An 11,085-nucleotide genomic window follows, 5' to 3' on the forward strand; every position below is an offset into this window, starting at 1 on the left:
ACCACCAACCCTTCAGTTAGCAGTTGATCACAAATCACTCGTGCCACCTGGGCTCCTTTAAATGTCTATTGATAGGTACTAATTAATTAAATTATGGTATATCACACAATGGGTACTGTGTAGTTGGGAAACAAAATTAGGGTGCTCTTCATAAAGGATATGTTAAGACCTGCATGATATACTTTTAAGTTAAAATAGCAAGGAGCAGAGGGGTAAATGTAATATTGAGGTATTACCTGTGTGAAAGAGGGGGTATAAAGACTATATATGTAATTTCTAGCACTTACAAAGCACCTCTTATCCATTAGTCAAATTTATTCTATAAGGCAGGTAGTGTTGCTTCTTTCCCTAGACTGTAAGCGACTGTCTTGTTACTGCTTTATTCCCAACACCAACCACTGGTCCTGGCTCAAAGGGTGCTCACTCAACATTTGCTGACTAAGTGAATGAAGGAATCCCTTTTTAAACATAAGAAATGTGACACTCAGGTAGGGCAAGTAACTTGACCCCCATTACACAGGCAATAAGTGGAGGAGGCTGACCTGTGGATACAATATCTTTGGAAGCATTCACATTCCACTCCATCTACCCCCCACCCCCAAACTCATCCCTTCAGTTATCAGTGAGGAGAAGAACTGGCTGGAGGGGAGCTGGGGGACAGAGGTAAAAGTCAGACTTTTTACTATATGCTCTATTATTATGTTTGAACTATTACACATTCAAAAAGGTAAATTAAAAATATAACTCATAATTAAGAATGTTGACATACAAAACACCAGAAATAAGCACTAAATTCTGTAAAATATATATAATATAAATGCTGTTGTTGCTAGGTGCTGGGGGTTGATTTTGACTCATAGCGACCCCTGTGACAGAGTAGAGTAGAGCCATCACATAAGGTTTTCTGGGCTACCGTCTTTATGGAAACAGATTGCCAGGTCTCTCTCCTGCGTAGCTACTGGGTGGGCTTGAACCGCCAAACTTTCGGTTTGCAGCCAAGCACTTAACTATTGTGTCACCAAGACTCCTATAATACAAATAAATCATATAATAAATGTGGTTAATACTGTTACAAAAAGGACAATTCTTGGAATACATCTTAAAACACTTATGATTTGAAAATAATACGCTGGGACAAAACCTCAAACTACAACCACAAAAGCTGGAAAGTTGCAAGAAAGAAGACAGACAGTGAGCTTATTTGAGTCTCTATCTCTCACAGAGGGTGCCTCTCATGACAGATTTTTGGAAGATGGTACATTGATGCACAGGTGCATAACTCTTTTATGTAAAAGTACAAACATAGCCTCTAACAGTACTAAACTCAGCTTCCACTACTATAGGTAATGAAAAAAAGACAGCATAACAAAAAATGCCCAGAGAATACATTCAAATATTTAATATACAATAATCTCATACCGGTTTACAACTAAGCCCAATCCATGTTAATAAAATATCTAAATTGACTTTGAGAAGTTGAAATAAAGATATAATAAAAAATATAATCAGCAAATGTAAACAAAAAGAAGGGAGAATTTATAATATTTAAATCTCATAAATAAAATATTGGAAAATATCCATTAAATGGGAACAGAGTCCCGTTAGAATGATGGAGGGCATAGCTCCCCATGAGCATTTATGCATCAACTGACATAACATCCACAATAGCTGAAGAAAATATTGCAGGAACTGAAATGAGAAACAGAAGGACCAGCAACAGGAGGGAGAGAATTCAAGAAATAATGTTTTGTTCTTGAGATATCATGTATACAGAAGTTATCACTATAGAAAAAATTTAAATAATAAAATGAGAGATTGATATATTCTGTTCGGTAAACAAGCAGATATACTAAAAGCTATAATCTGCAAAAAGAGAATATTCTTTTTCAATTGCCCTTGAAACATTTTACAAAAATGTGATCATATATTAACCAAAAAGAAACACTCATTCAACTCCAAAGAGGAAAAGTACTTCAGATCATATTGTCAAACCACAATCTAATACAGTAAAAAAAAAAGAATGTCAAATTTAGAGTAAAAAATCCCAAGTATTTGACATTTTAATACCATTTTTTCAAAAGACTTCTTAGTGCAAAAGAAACTGAAGAAAATGTTGCAGAGTATTTACAAAACAGTGATAATAACATGCAGCCCTGGGGGTGAAGTGGTTAAGAGCTTGGCTGCAAATCAAAAGGTGGGCAGTTTGAATCCACCAGCAGCTCTTTGGAAATCCTGTGGGGCAGTTCTTCTCTGTTTTATAGGGTTGCTATAACATGGCCTAAAATATATCTACTGCAAACAAAAATAATGGAAATAATAAATTTAACATTCATATCCATAAGTTATGAAAAAACAATACAGTGAACCCAATGAAGACAAAGAAAACAATGTAGATGAAAGCATAGATAAGTGAATTAGGGAACAGAAAGATGAGAGGACTGACAATAGCTTATTCTCAGGGGAAAAATAAAACGAACGGCTGACATGCCCATTCAAAAGAAAAGGAGAAAATGCAGCACAAACATGAAAACATTAAAAGTAAGAAAGGAAAAAATAACAAATACAGAAGACATTACAGAAATTTACGGTAATATTTTATAAAACTCTACATTAACAAATCGAAAAAATGTAAACAAATTATTTTATATTAAAATTAAAATTTTTAAAATGACTCAAGAAGGGAAAGAAAACACAAAACAAATAAACAAAAAATAACTAGCAGTAAAAACTTACAAAGTTGTCAGAGAGCTCTGCTTAAAGAAATTACCAGGCTCAGATGGTTTCATGGTTAAATTTTATCAGTCAAGGAACATCTAATTTTCATGTCAAATCAATCATTCTAGCAAAAAAACCAGAAGGGGAGAAAAAAAAGTCTGCCTTTAATTTCTTTTTATGAAGCCATGTGACTCAGACAACAAAACTTGACACTATAGTACAAAACTAAAATTAAAAAAACACACGTTAACAGTATATTAAAAATACTGCAACATGATTCCAGTAAGGTTCATTTCAAAGTGTGTAAATATGGTTTAGTATGAGGAAATTTGTTAGTAGAATTCACTATAGTTATATGTACAAAGATTAAAGCCTTTTATATGCACAAAGGATAAAAAAGGATAAAAATCATCTTCATAGATAAGCAAAAGTCTTTTGGTATACTTGATCTTTGTCCTGATAAAAGTTTTAGTGAATTTAGAATAAATAGATATTTCTTTGAAATGAAATATATATATATAGAGAGAGCAGTTTTACGTATATATGATTCTCATATGTTCAAAGATGAAATGTCCTTAGAAACAAAAGAATGCTTGCCCTATCACCATTATTTTTTATATTATCTTATAGATGCTAGCCAATGCAGTTAAGTAAGACCAAAAAAAAAAAAAAAAAAAAGAGGAAAAATGTTTAAAAGGAGAGAGAAACAAGTTTTTTACTTTTCGAGCTTGTGTGAGCAGTAAGAATTAACCTATCTATGGCTGAGTCTTTGCAGGCCAGCATCCTACAAAGCTCTATGGAAAACATCTACAGGCAAGGTGGTAGCCACAGAGTCTGCTTCATTATCAGCTGCAATTGCAAAGCTTGAATTCCAGTCTCCTCATCTCCCCAATAATATAGACTCAAGGCCTGGGGTCCCTCTCCCAGAAGGTGAGGTCCAGGTCTGTTCAATCCCTATGCTCTGCCCTGGAACATAAAAGGCAACAGCAGACCTGCTCACCAGAGGCTGCTATGATTCTCTCAATTAAAGCTGTACTAGTCATCTGGGGGAATTCGAAGAGAATCAACTAAAAAGAAAACTTACAAATAATAGTAGAGTTTATAAAATTTTCAGTTATTATTAAAAAACCATTAGCTTTCCTATATATAAAACAATAATCAGTTAGAAATAAAATGAAAGTCACCATCCAAGCAATTATGTAAATATGCAGCCTGTGAAAACTAAGGATGGACAAAGTCAGCAAGATGGAGACGCTGATGATCCCTGAAAATTATCCAGGCCGTAGGAACCGAATATAATCTTACCAGCAACAGATGTCATCCCAGAATACCAGCAGGGCAAGCAGCATCTGAACGGGCAAGGAGCATTAGACATGGCAAGAGGCTGGAGGAGGTAGAGGATATAAAGCCAGAAAGCCTTGACTCTTCCCTACACCCTGAGGCTACAAAATTGAAACCCTTTTTTCCCTCTTCCACTCTCAGATCAAAGTGCCATCTTAGATACAAGCTGGGTTTGGAGAACAGCTAAAACCTGAGAAAATCAAGGAAGCTTCAAGAAGAAAATAACATTTAAGTTAAGCCTTCAAAGATAGGTAGAATTTTAACTAAAGGAAATGAGAGGGCTCATTTTTTGGGTGGATAATCCATAGCTGCAATGGCACATGGATAGGAAAATCAAACATATGTTCAGAGATTTGTGAGTAATTCAGTTTAGTTGTAATGAAGGTAGGCGAAGAAAGTGAGAGAAGGCTAAAAGCTTAGATTAAAAGTTAAGTAAGGTGCTACCAGTAGGGATTTAATCTCATGACCATGTACTATTTTGATTGAGGTTGAGAGACACTCAATGTGTTCATATCAACCAGGATGTTAATAGAATACCCCGGGTGAGGACTGGAAGGAGGAAGGTAGTTCTAGAAACAGAAACAGGGAGGATAGATAGCATCACTGTCAAGAAAATATGTGTGGGACATAAAGACTATAGCAAAGAAGGAGCCCTGGTTGCACAGTGGTTAAGAGCTCAGCTGCTAACCAAAAGTTGTTCAGTTTGAATCTACCATCTGCTCCTTGGAAACTCTATGGGGCAGTTCTACTCTGTCCTATAGGGTCATTATGAGTTGGAATCAACTAGATGGCAATGGACTTGGTTTGGTTTTGTAGCAAAGAAAGAACAGAAAAGGATAGATTCTGAGTATTGTAAATTATGATACCATTAGAGAAAAAAAAGAAGAGATTTAGGACCAGGAACTGGCCTGAGAAGAGAATAACTAAATTAATTTTTTTACATAAGGAATTGGAAATGCCAGCAGTGCTTCGAAATAAGTACAAATGTCTTACAGGAGGTTGAAAATATCATAATGTAATGGGGAAGAGAGGTTATTACGGGAACTATAAATTTTTGAGTCATTCACATGTACACGATAAAGTGTTGAAATGACCAAACTTAACAAGAGAGAATATTTAGAGAAGAAAAGAAAACTGTGAACAAAACTTTGAGTAATGCCTACTTTTCAGCATCAGCAATAAAAAGATTGGGAACAAGTAGTAAAGGAGACAGAAAAAAATAGAAACTGAAAAAGAAAATTAGGAATTATTCAAATTTTTAAAAGAAAGACTAGCCAACAGTTCTAAATGCTGTCAAGTGGGAGGCGCAGGTCTTAAAAAGACCATGGGTATTACTGATAAAATTTTTTTTAAAAAGGCATCATTACTGAGAAATAGATTGAATAGGCTAATCGGGAAAGAAGCCGATAGAGGTGTGGGTCATGAGTTTATAACTCCCATTTTCTTCATCCTATAGCTTGCTTCCGCCATGCATCTGTTAGTTTCTCATACTGTTGTGGCTTGCATGTTGCTGTGATGCTGGAAGCTATGCCACCGGTATTCAAACACCAGCAGGGTCACCCATGGCGGACAGGTTTCAGCTGAGCTTCCAGACTAAGACAGACTAGGAAGAAAGACCTGGTGGCCTACATGTGAAAAGAATTAGCCAGTGAAAACCTTATGAGTAGCAGCAGAACATTGTCTGATATAGTGCTGGAAGATGAGGGGCCCCTCAGGTTGGAAGGCACTCAGAATATGACTGGGGAAGAGTGCCTCCGCAAAGCACAGTCTACCTTAATGACCTGGATGGAATCAAGCTTCTGGGACCTTCATTTGCTGATGTGGCACGACTCAAAATGAGAAGAAACAGCCGCAAACATCCATTAATAAAATGTGGAATGTGCAAAGTATGAATCTACGAAAATTGGAAATTGTCAAAAATGAAATGGAACACATAAACATCATATCCTAGGCATTAGTGAGCTGAAATGTACAGGTATTGGCCATTTTGAATCGGACAATCATATAGTCTACTATGCCAGGAATGACAGCTTGAAGAGGAATAGCGTTGCATTCATCTTAAAAAAGAATGTTGCGGATCTATCCTGAAGTACAACACTGTCAGTGATGGGATAATATCCATACGCTTACAAGGAAGACCAGTTAATAGGACAATTATTCGAATTTACTCACCAACCACTAAGACCAAAGATGAAGAAATTGAAGACTTTTACCAACTTCTGCAGTCTGAAATTGATCGAACATGTAATCAGGATGCATTGATAATTGCTGGTGATTGGAATGCGAAAGTTGGAAACAAAGAAGGCTCGGTAGTCAGGAAACATGGCTTCGGTAATAGAAACGATGCTGGAGATCATACCACAGAGCTTTGCTAGATCTACAACTTCTTCATCACAAATACCATTTTTTCAACAACGTAAATGGCAACTATACATGTGGACGTTGCCAGATGGAACACATAGGAATCAACCTGACTTCATCTGTGGAAAAAGAGGATGGAAAAGCTCAATATCAGTCAGAACAAGTCCGGGGGCTGATTGTGGAACAGACTATCAATTGCTCATATGCAAGTTCAAATTGAAGTTGAAGAAAATTAGAACAAGTCCACCAGAGCCAAAGTCGACCTTGAGCATATCTGACCTGAATTTAACCACCATCTCAAGAATAGATTTGACACATTGAATACTAATGACTAAAGACCAGAGGAGTTGTGAATTGATATCAAGGACTTCATACATGAAGAATGCAAGAGGTCATTAGAAAGACAGGAAACAAAGAAAAGACCTAAAAAGATATCAGAACAGACTCTGAAAGTTTCTCTTAAGAGTACAGTAGTTAAAGCAAAGGGAAGAAATAATAAAGTTAAAGAATTGATCAGAAGATTTCAAAAGGCAGCTCAAAAAGACAAAGTAAAGTATTATAATGAAATGTGCAAAGAACCGGAGATAGAAAACCAAAAGGGAAGCACATGCTCAGTATTTCTCAATCTAAAAGAATGAAGAAAAAATTCAGGCCTCGAGTAGCAATATTGAGGGATTATATGGGGAAAATACTAAATGATGCAGTAAGTTTCAAAAGAAGAGGGAAGGAATACACAGAGCCACTGTACCAGAAAGAATAGGTTGACGTTCAACCATTTCAGGAGATAGCATATGATCAGGTACCAATGAAGGAAGAGGTCTGTCATGGATTGAACTGTGTCCCCCCAAAATATGTGTCAACTTGGTTAGGCCATAATTCCTAGTATTGTGTGGTTGTCCTCCATTTTGTGACTGATACGATTTTCCTATGTGTCGTAAATCCTAATCTCTGCCTGTGGTTAGATTATGATTAGATTAGATTAGATTATGTTATAGAGAATTAGGGTGGGATATAATACCCTTACCAAGGTCGCATCCCTGATCCAATGTAAAAGGAGTTTCCCTGGGATATGGCCTGCACAACCTTTTATCTCTCAGGAGATCAAAGGAAAGGGAAGAGAGCAGAGAGTGGGGAGACTTCATAACACCAAGAAAGCAGACCCAGGAGCAGAGCTCATCCTTTGGACCCAGAGTTCCTGCGTGGAGAAACTCCTAGTCCAGGGGAAGATTGATGACAAGGAAGTTCCTCCAGAGCCGACAGAGAGAGAAAGACTTCCCCTGGAGGTGATGCCCTGAATTCAGACTTTTAGCCTCCTAAACTGTGAGAGAATAAATTTCTCCTTGTTAAAGCCATTGGCTTGTGATATTTCTGTTATAGCAGCGCTAGATAACTAAGACAAGGTCCAAGCTGCACTGAGGGCATTGGTGAAAAACAAGACTCCAGGAATTGACGGAATACCAACTGAGATATTTCAATAAATAGATGCAGTGCTGGAAGTGCTCACTTGTCTATGCCAAGAAATTTGGAAGACAGCTACCTGGCCCATTGACTGGAAGAGATCCATATTTATGCCTATTCCAAATAAAGGTGATCCAACCAAAAATGTAAATTATCAACCCATATCATTAATATCACAAGCACGTAAAATTTTGCTGAGGATCATTCAAAAGTGGTTGTACCAGTACATCGACAGGGAACTGCCAGAAATTCAAGCAGGATTCAGAAGAGGATGTGGAACCAGGGTTATCATTGCTGATGTCAGATGGATCTTGACTGAAAGCAGAGAATACCAGAAAGATGTTTACCTGTGTTTTATTGACTGTGCAAAAGCGTTCAACTGTGTGGATCATAACAAATTATGGATAACATTGTGAAGAATGGAATTACAGAACACTTAGTTGTGCTCATGAGGAACCTGTACATAGATCAAGAGGCAGTCGTTCGAACAGAACAAGGGGATACTGAGTGGTTTAAAGTCAGGAAAGGTGTGGGTCAGTGTAGTATCCTTTCACCATGCATATTCAATCTGTATGCTGAACAAATAATCTGAAAAGCTGGACTACATGAAGGAGAAAGTGGCATCAGGTTTGGAGGAAGAGTCAGTAACAATCTGCATTATGGAGATGATGCAACCTTGCTTGCTGAAAGTGAAGAGGACTTGAAGCACTTGCTGATGAAGATCGAAGACCACAGACTTCAGTACGGATTACACTTCAACATAGGGAAAACAAAAATTCCCAAAACTGGACCAATAAGCAACATCATGATAAACGGAGAAAAGACTGACGTTGTCAAGGATTTCATTTTACTTGGATCCACAATCAACGCGCATGGAAGCAACAGTTAAGAAATCAAAGGGCGCATTGCATTTGGTGAACCTGCTGTAAAAGATCTCTTTAAAGTGTTGAAAAGCAAATAAGTCACCTTGAAGACTAAGGTGTGCCTCATGCAAGCCATGGTATTTTCAATTGCCTCATATGCATGTGAAAGCTGGACAATGAATAAGGAAGACTAAAGAAGAATTGATGCCTTTGAATTGTGGTGTTGGCAAATAATTCTGAATATACCATGGACCGCCAAAAGAATGAAGAAGTACAGCCAGAATGCTTCTTAGAAGTGAGGATGGTGAGACTATGTCTGACATATTTTGGACATGTTGTCAGGAGGGATCAATCCCTGGAGAAGGACGTCATGCATCCAAAAGTAGAGGGTCAGAGAAAAAGAGGAAGACTCTCAACAGGATGGATTGATAACAGTGGCTGCAATAATGGGAGCAAGCATAACAAAGATTCTGAAGATGGCGCCAGACTGGGCAGTGTTTTGTTCTGTTGTAAGTAGGGTTGCTATGAGTCTAAACCGACTCAAAGGCACTCTAACGACAACAACAATAGTTTGCTTTGTGCACTGAAGCCTTTTTTGGCTGTTAATCTTATAAATGTAGCCCTGGTAGAACAGTAGTTAGGAGACTGGCTGCTAACAAAAAGGTCTGCAGTTCAAATCCACCAGCCACTCCTTAGAAACCTTAAGGGGCAGTTCTACTCTGTCCTATAGGGTTGCTGTGAGTTGGAATGGACTAGACAGCAATGTGTTTCTTTTTTTTTTTTTAAAATCACAAATGGTACCTGTTTCAAATACCTAATAATCTACTTAGATCTCATCCACTCAGAATATTCACACACCAATTATCAGCTATGCCCTTGCAGCCCAAACGTAGAAAATAAAGGTCATCATATCCTGAGAGTATTTAATTACCTAGAAAATGGAAAGACCATATCTTGCATTCTTTTGATTAGGTGGATGCGAAATTCCAGGAACAAATATGTTTTTTGCTTGAGACGAGATCATAGGTTATTCATTAATTCATTATTATTCATTATTATTCATTAATTAACACAGTGTTGTAGCTATCTAACACTGCTATAACAGAAATACCACAAGTGGGTGTCTTTAACAAACAAATTTATTTTCTCACAGTTTAGGAGGCTAGAAGTCTGAGTTCAGAGCATTGGCTCTTGGGGAAGACTTTCTCTGTTGGCTCTGGAGGAAGGTCCTTGTCTCTTCAGCTTCTGCTTTCTGGTTTCTTGGAGATCTCATGTGGCTTGGCATCTATCTTCCCTCATCTCTTCTCTGCTCACTTGTTTTAATTTCTCTCATATCTCCAAAGAGATTGACTCAAGATATAGCCTACACTAATCCTGCCTCATTAACATAACAAAGACAACCCATTCCCAAAAGGGATTATAACCACAGGTAAAGGGTTTAGGGTCTTTAACACATTTTCTTTTTTTTGGTTGCAACAATGGGTTCAAAGACAGCAATGATTATGAGGATGGTGCAGGACAGGGCAGTATTTTGTTTTGTTGTACATAGGGTCTCTGTGAGTAGAAACTGACTCTGTAGCACCTAACAACAACAGCGTTTTGGGGGGCATGATTTAATCCATAACTCACAGGAACATATTTTATTTTACAGGATATTCACTTGAGATTTTTACTTGAGACCTTAACAACTCTGTTTTGAAATAATTTAAAAGTTCTAGCTAATTATTCAAGCGTTAAAAGCAATGATTAAAGTCTATGACATTTCCTCCTAAAGATAAATTTAGGCTTTTAATTGTGTATTTGGTATGTGTGTGTTTGGAGATAATAGGATATATATAAAAAGTGAAGAGACTTGAAAAGTGGAGAAAGCTTAAAGGACTAATTCCTTATGTATAAAGGGACTTTCAATATGCTTTTATAAGAGAAATAAAAAAAAAAAGAACATACTAAAAATTTCACAAAGGAAAAAAACGAGGGTTCACATGTAAATTTGAGAATTCTTATTTTTTATGTCTTCCTCTACTTTTTAGGAAATAAAAACAAATGAATACTGTTCTCAACTTTATTTTTATTTCTTAATATTTTAAATAGTGAGAAATAAGAAAAAAAGGGGATATTTCTTTTTTTTTTTTCTTTTTGTTTTTATTGTACTTCAGGTGAAGGGTTACAGAACAAATAGTTTCTCATGAAACAGTAGTACATATATTGTTTTATGACATTGGTTAACAACCCCACAACATGTCAACCCACTCACTTCTCAACCTTTTTTTTTCTTTTTTTGGTGAAAATATACATAGCCAAAGATACACCATTTCAAAAATTTCTACATGCACAGTTCAGTGACATC

Source organism: Trichechus manatus, unplaced genomic scaffold (assembly GCF_000243295.1).
Source record: "Trichechus manatus latirostris isolate Lorelei unplaced genomic scaffold, TriManLat1.0 scaffold00013, whole genome shotgun sequence".
In the NCBI taxonomy this organism is placed as follows: domain Eukaryota; kingdom Metazoa; phylum Chordata; class Mammalia; order Sirenia; family Trichechidae; genus Trichechus; species Trichechus manatus.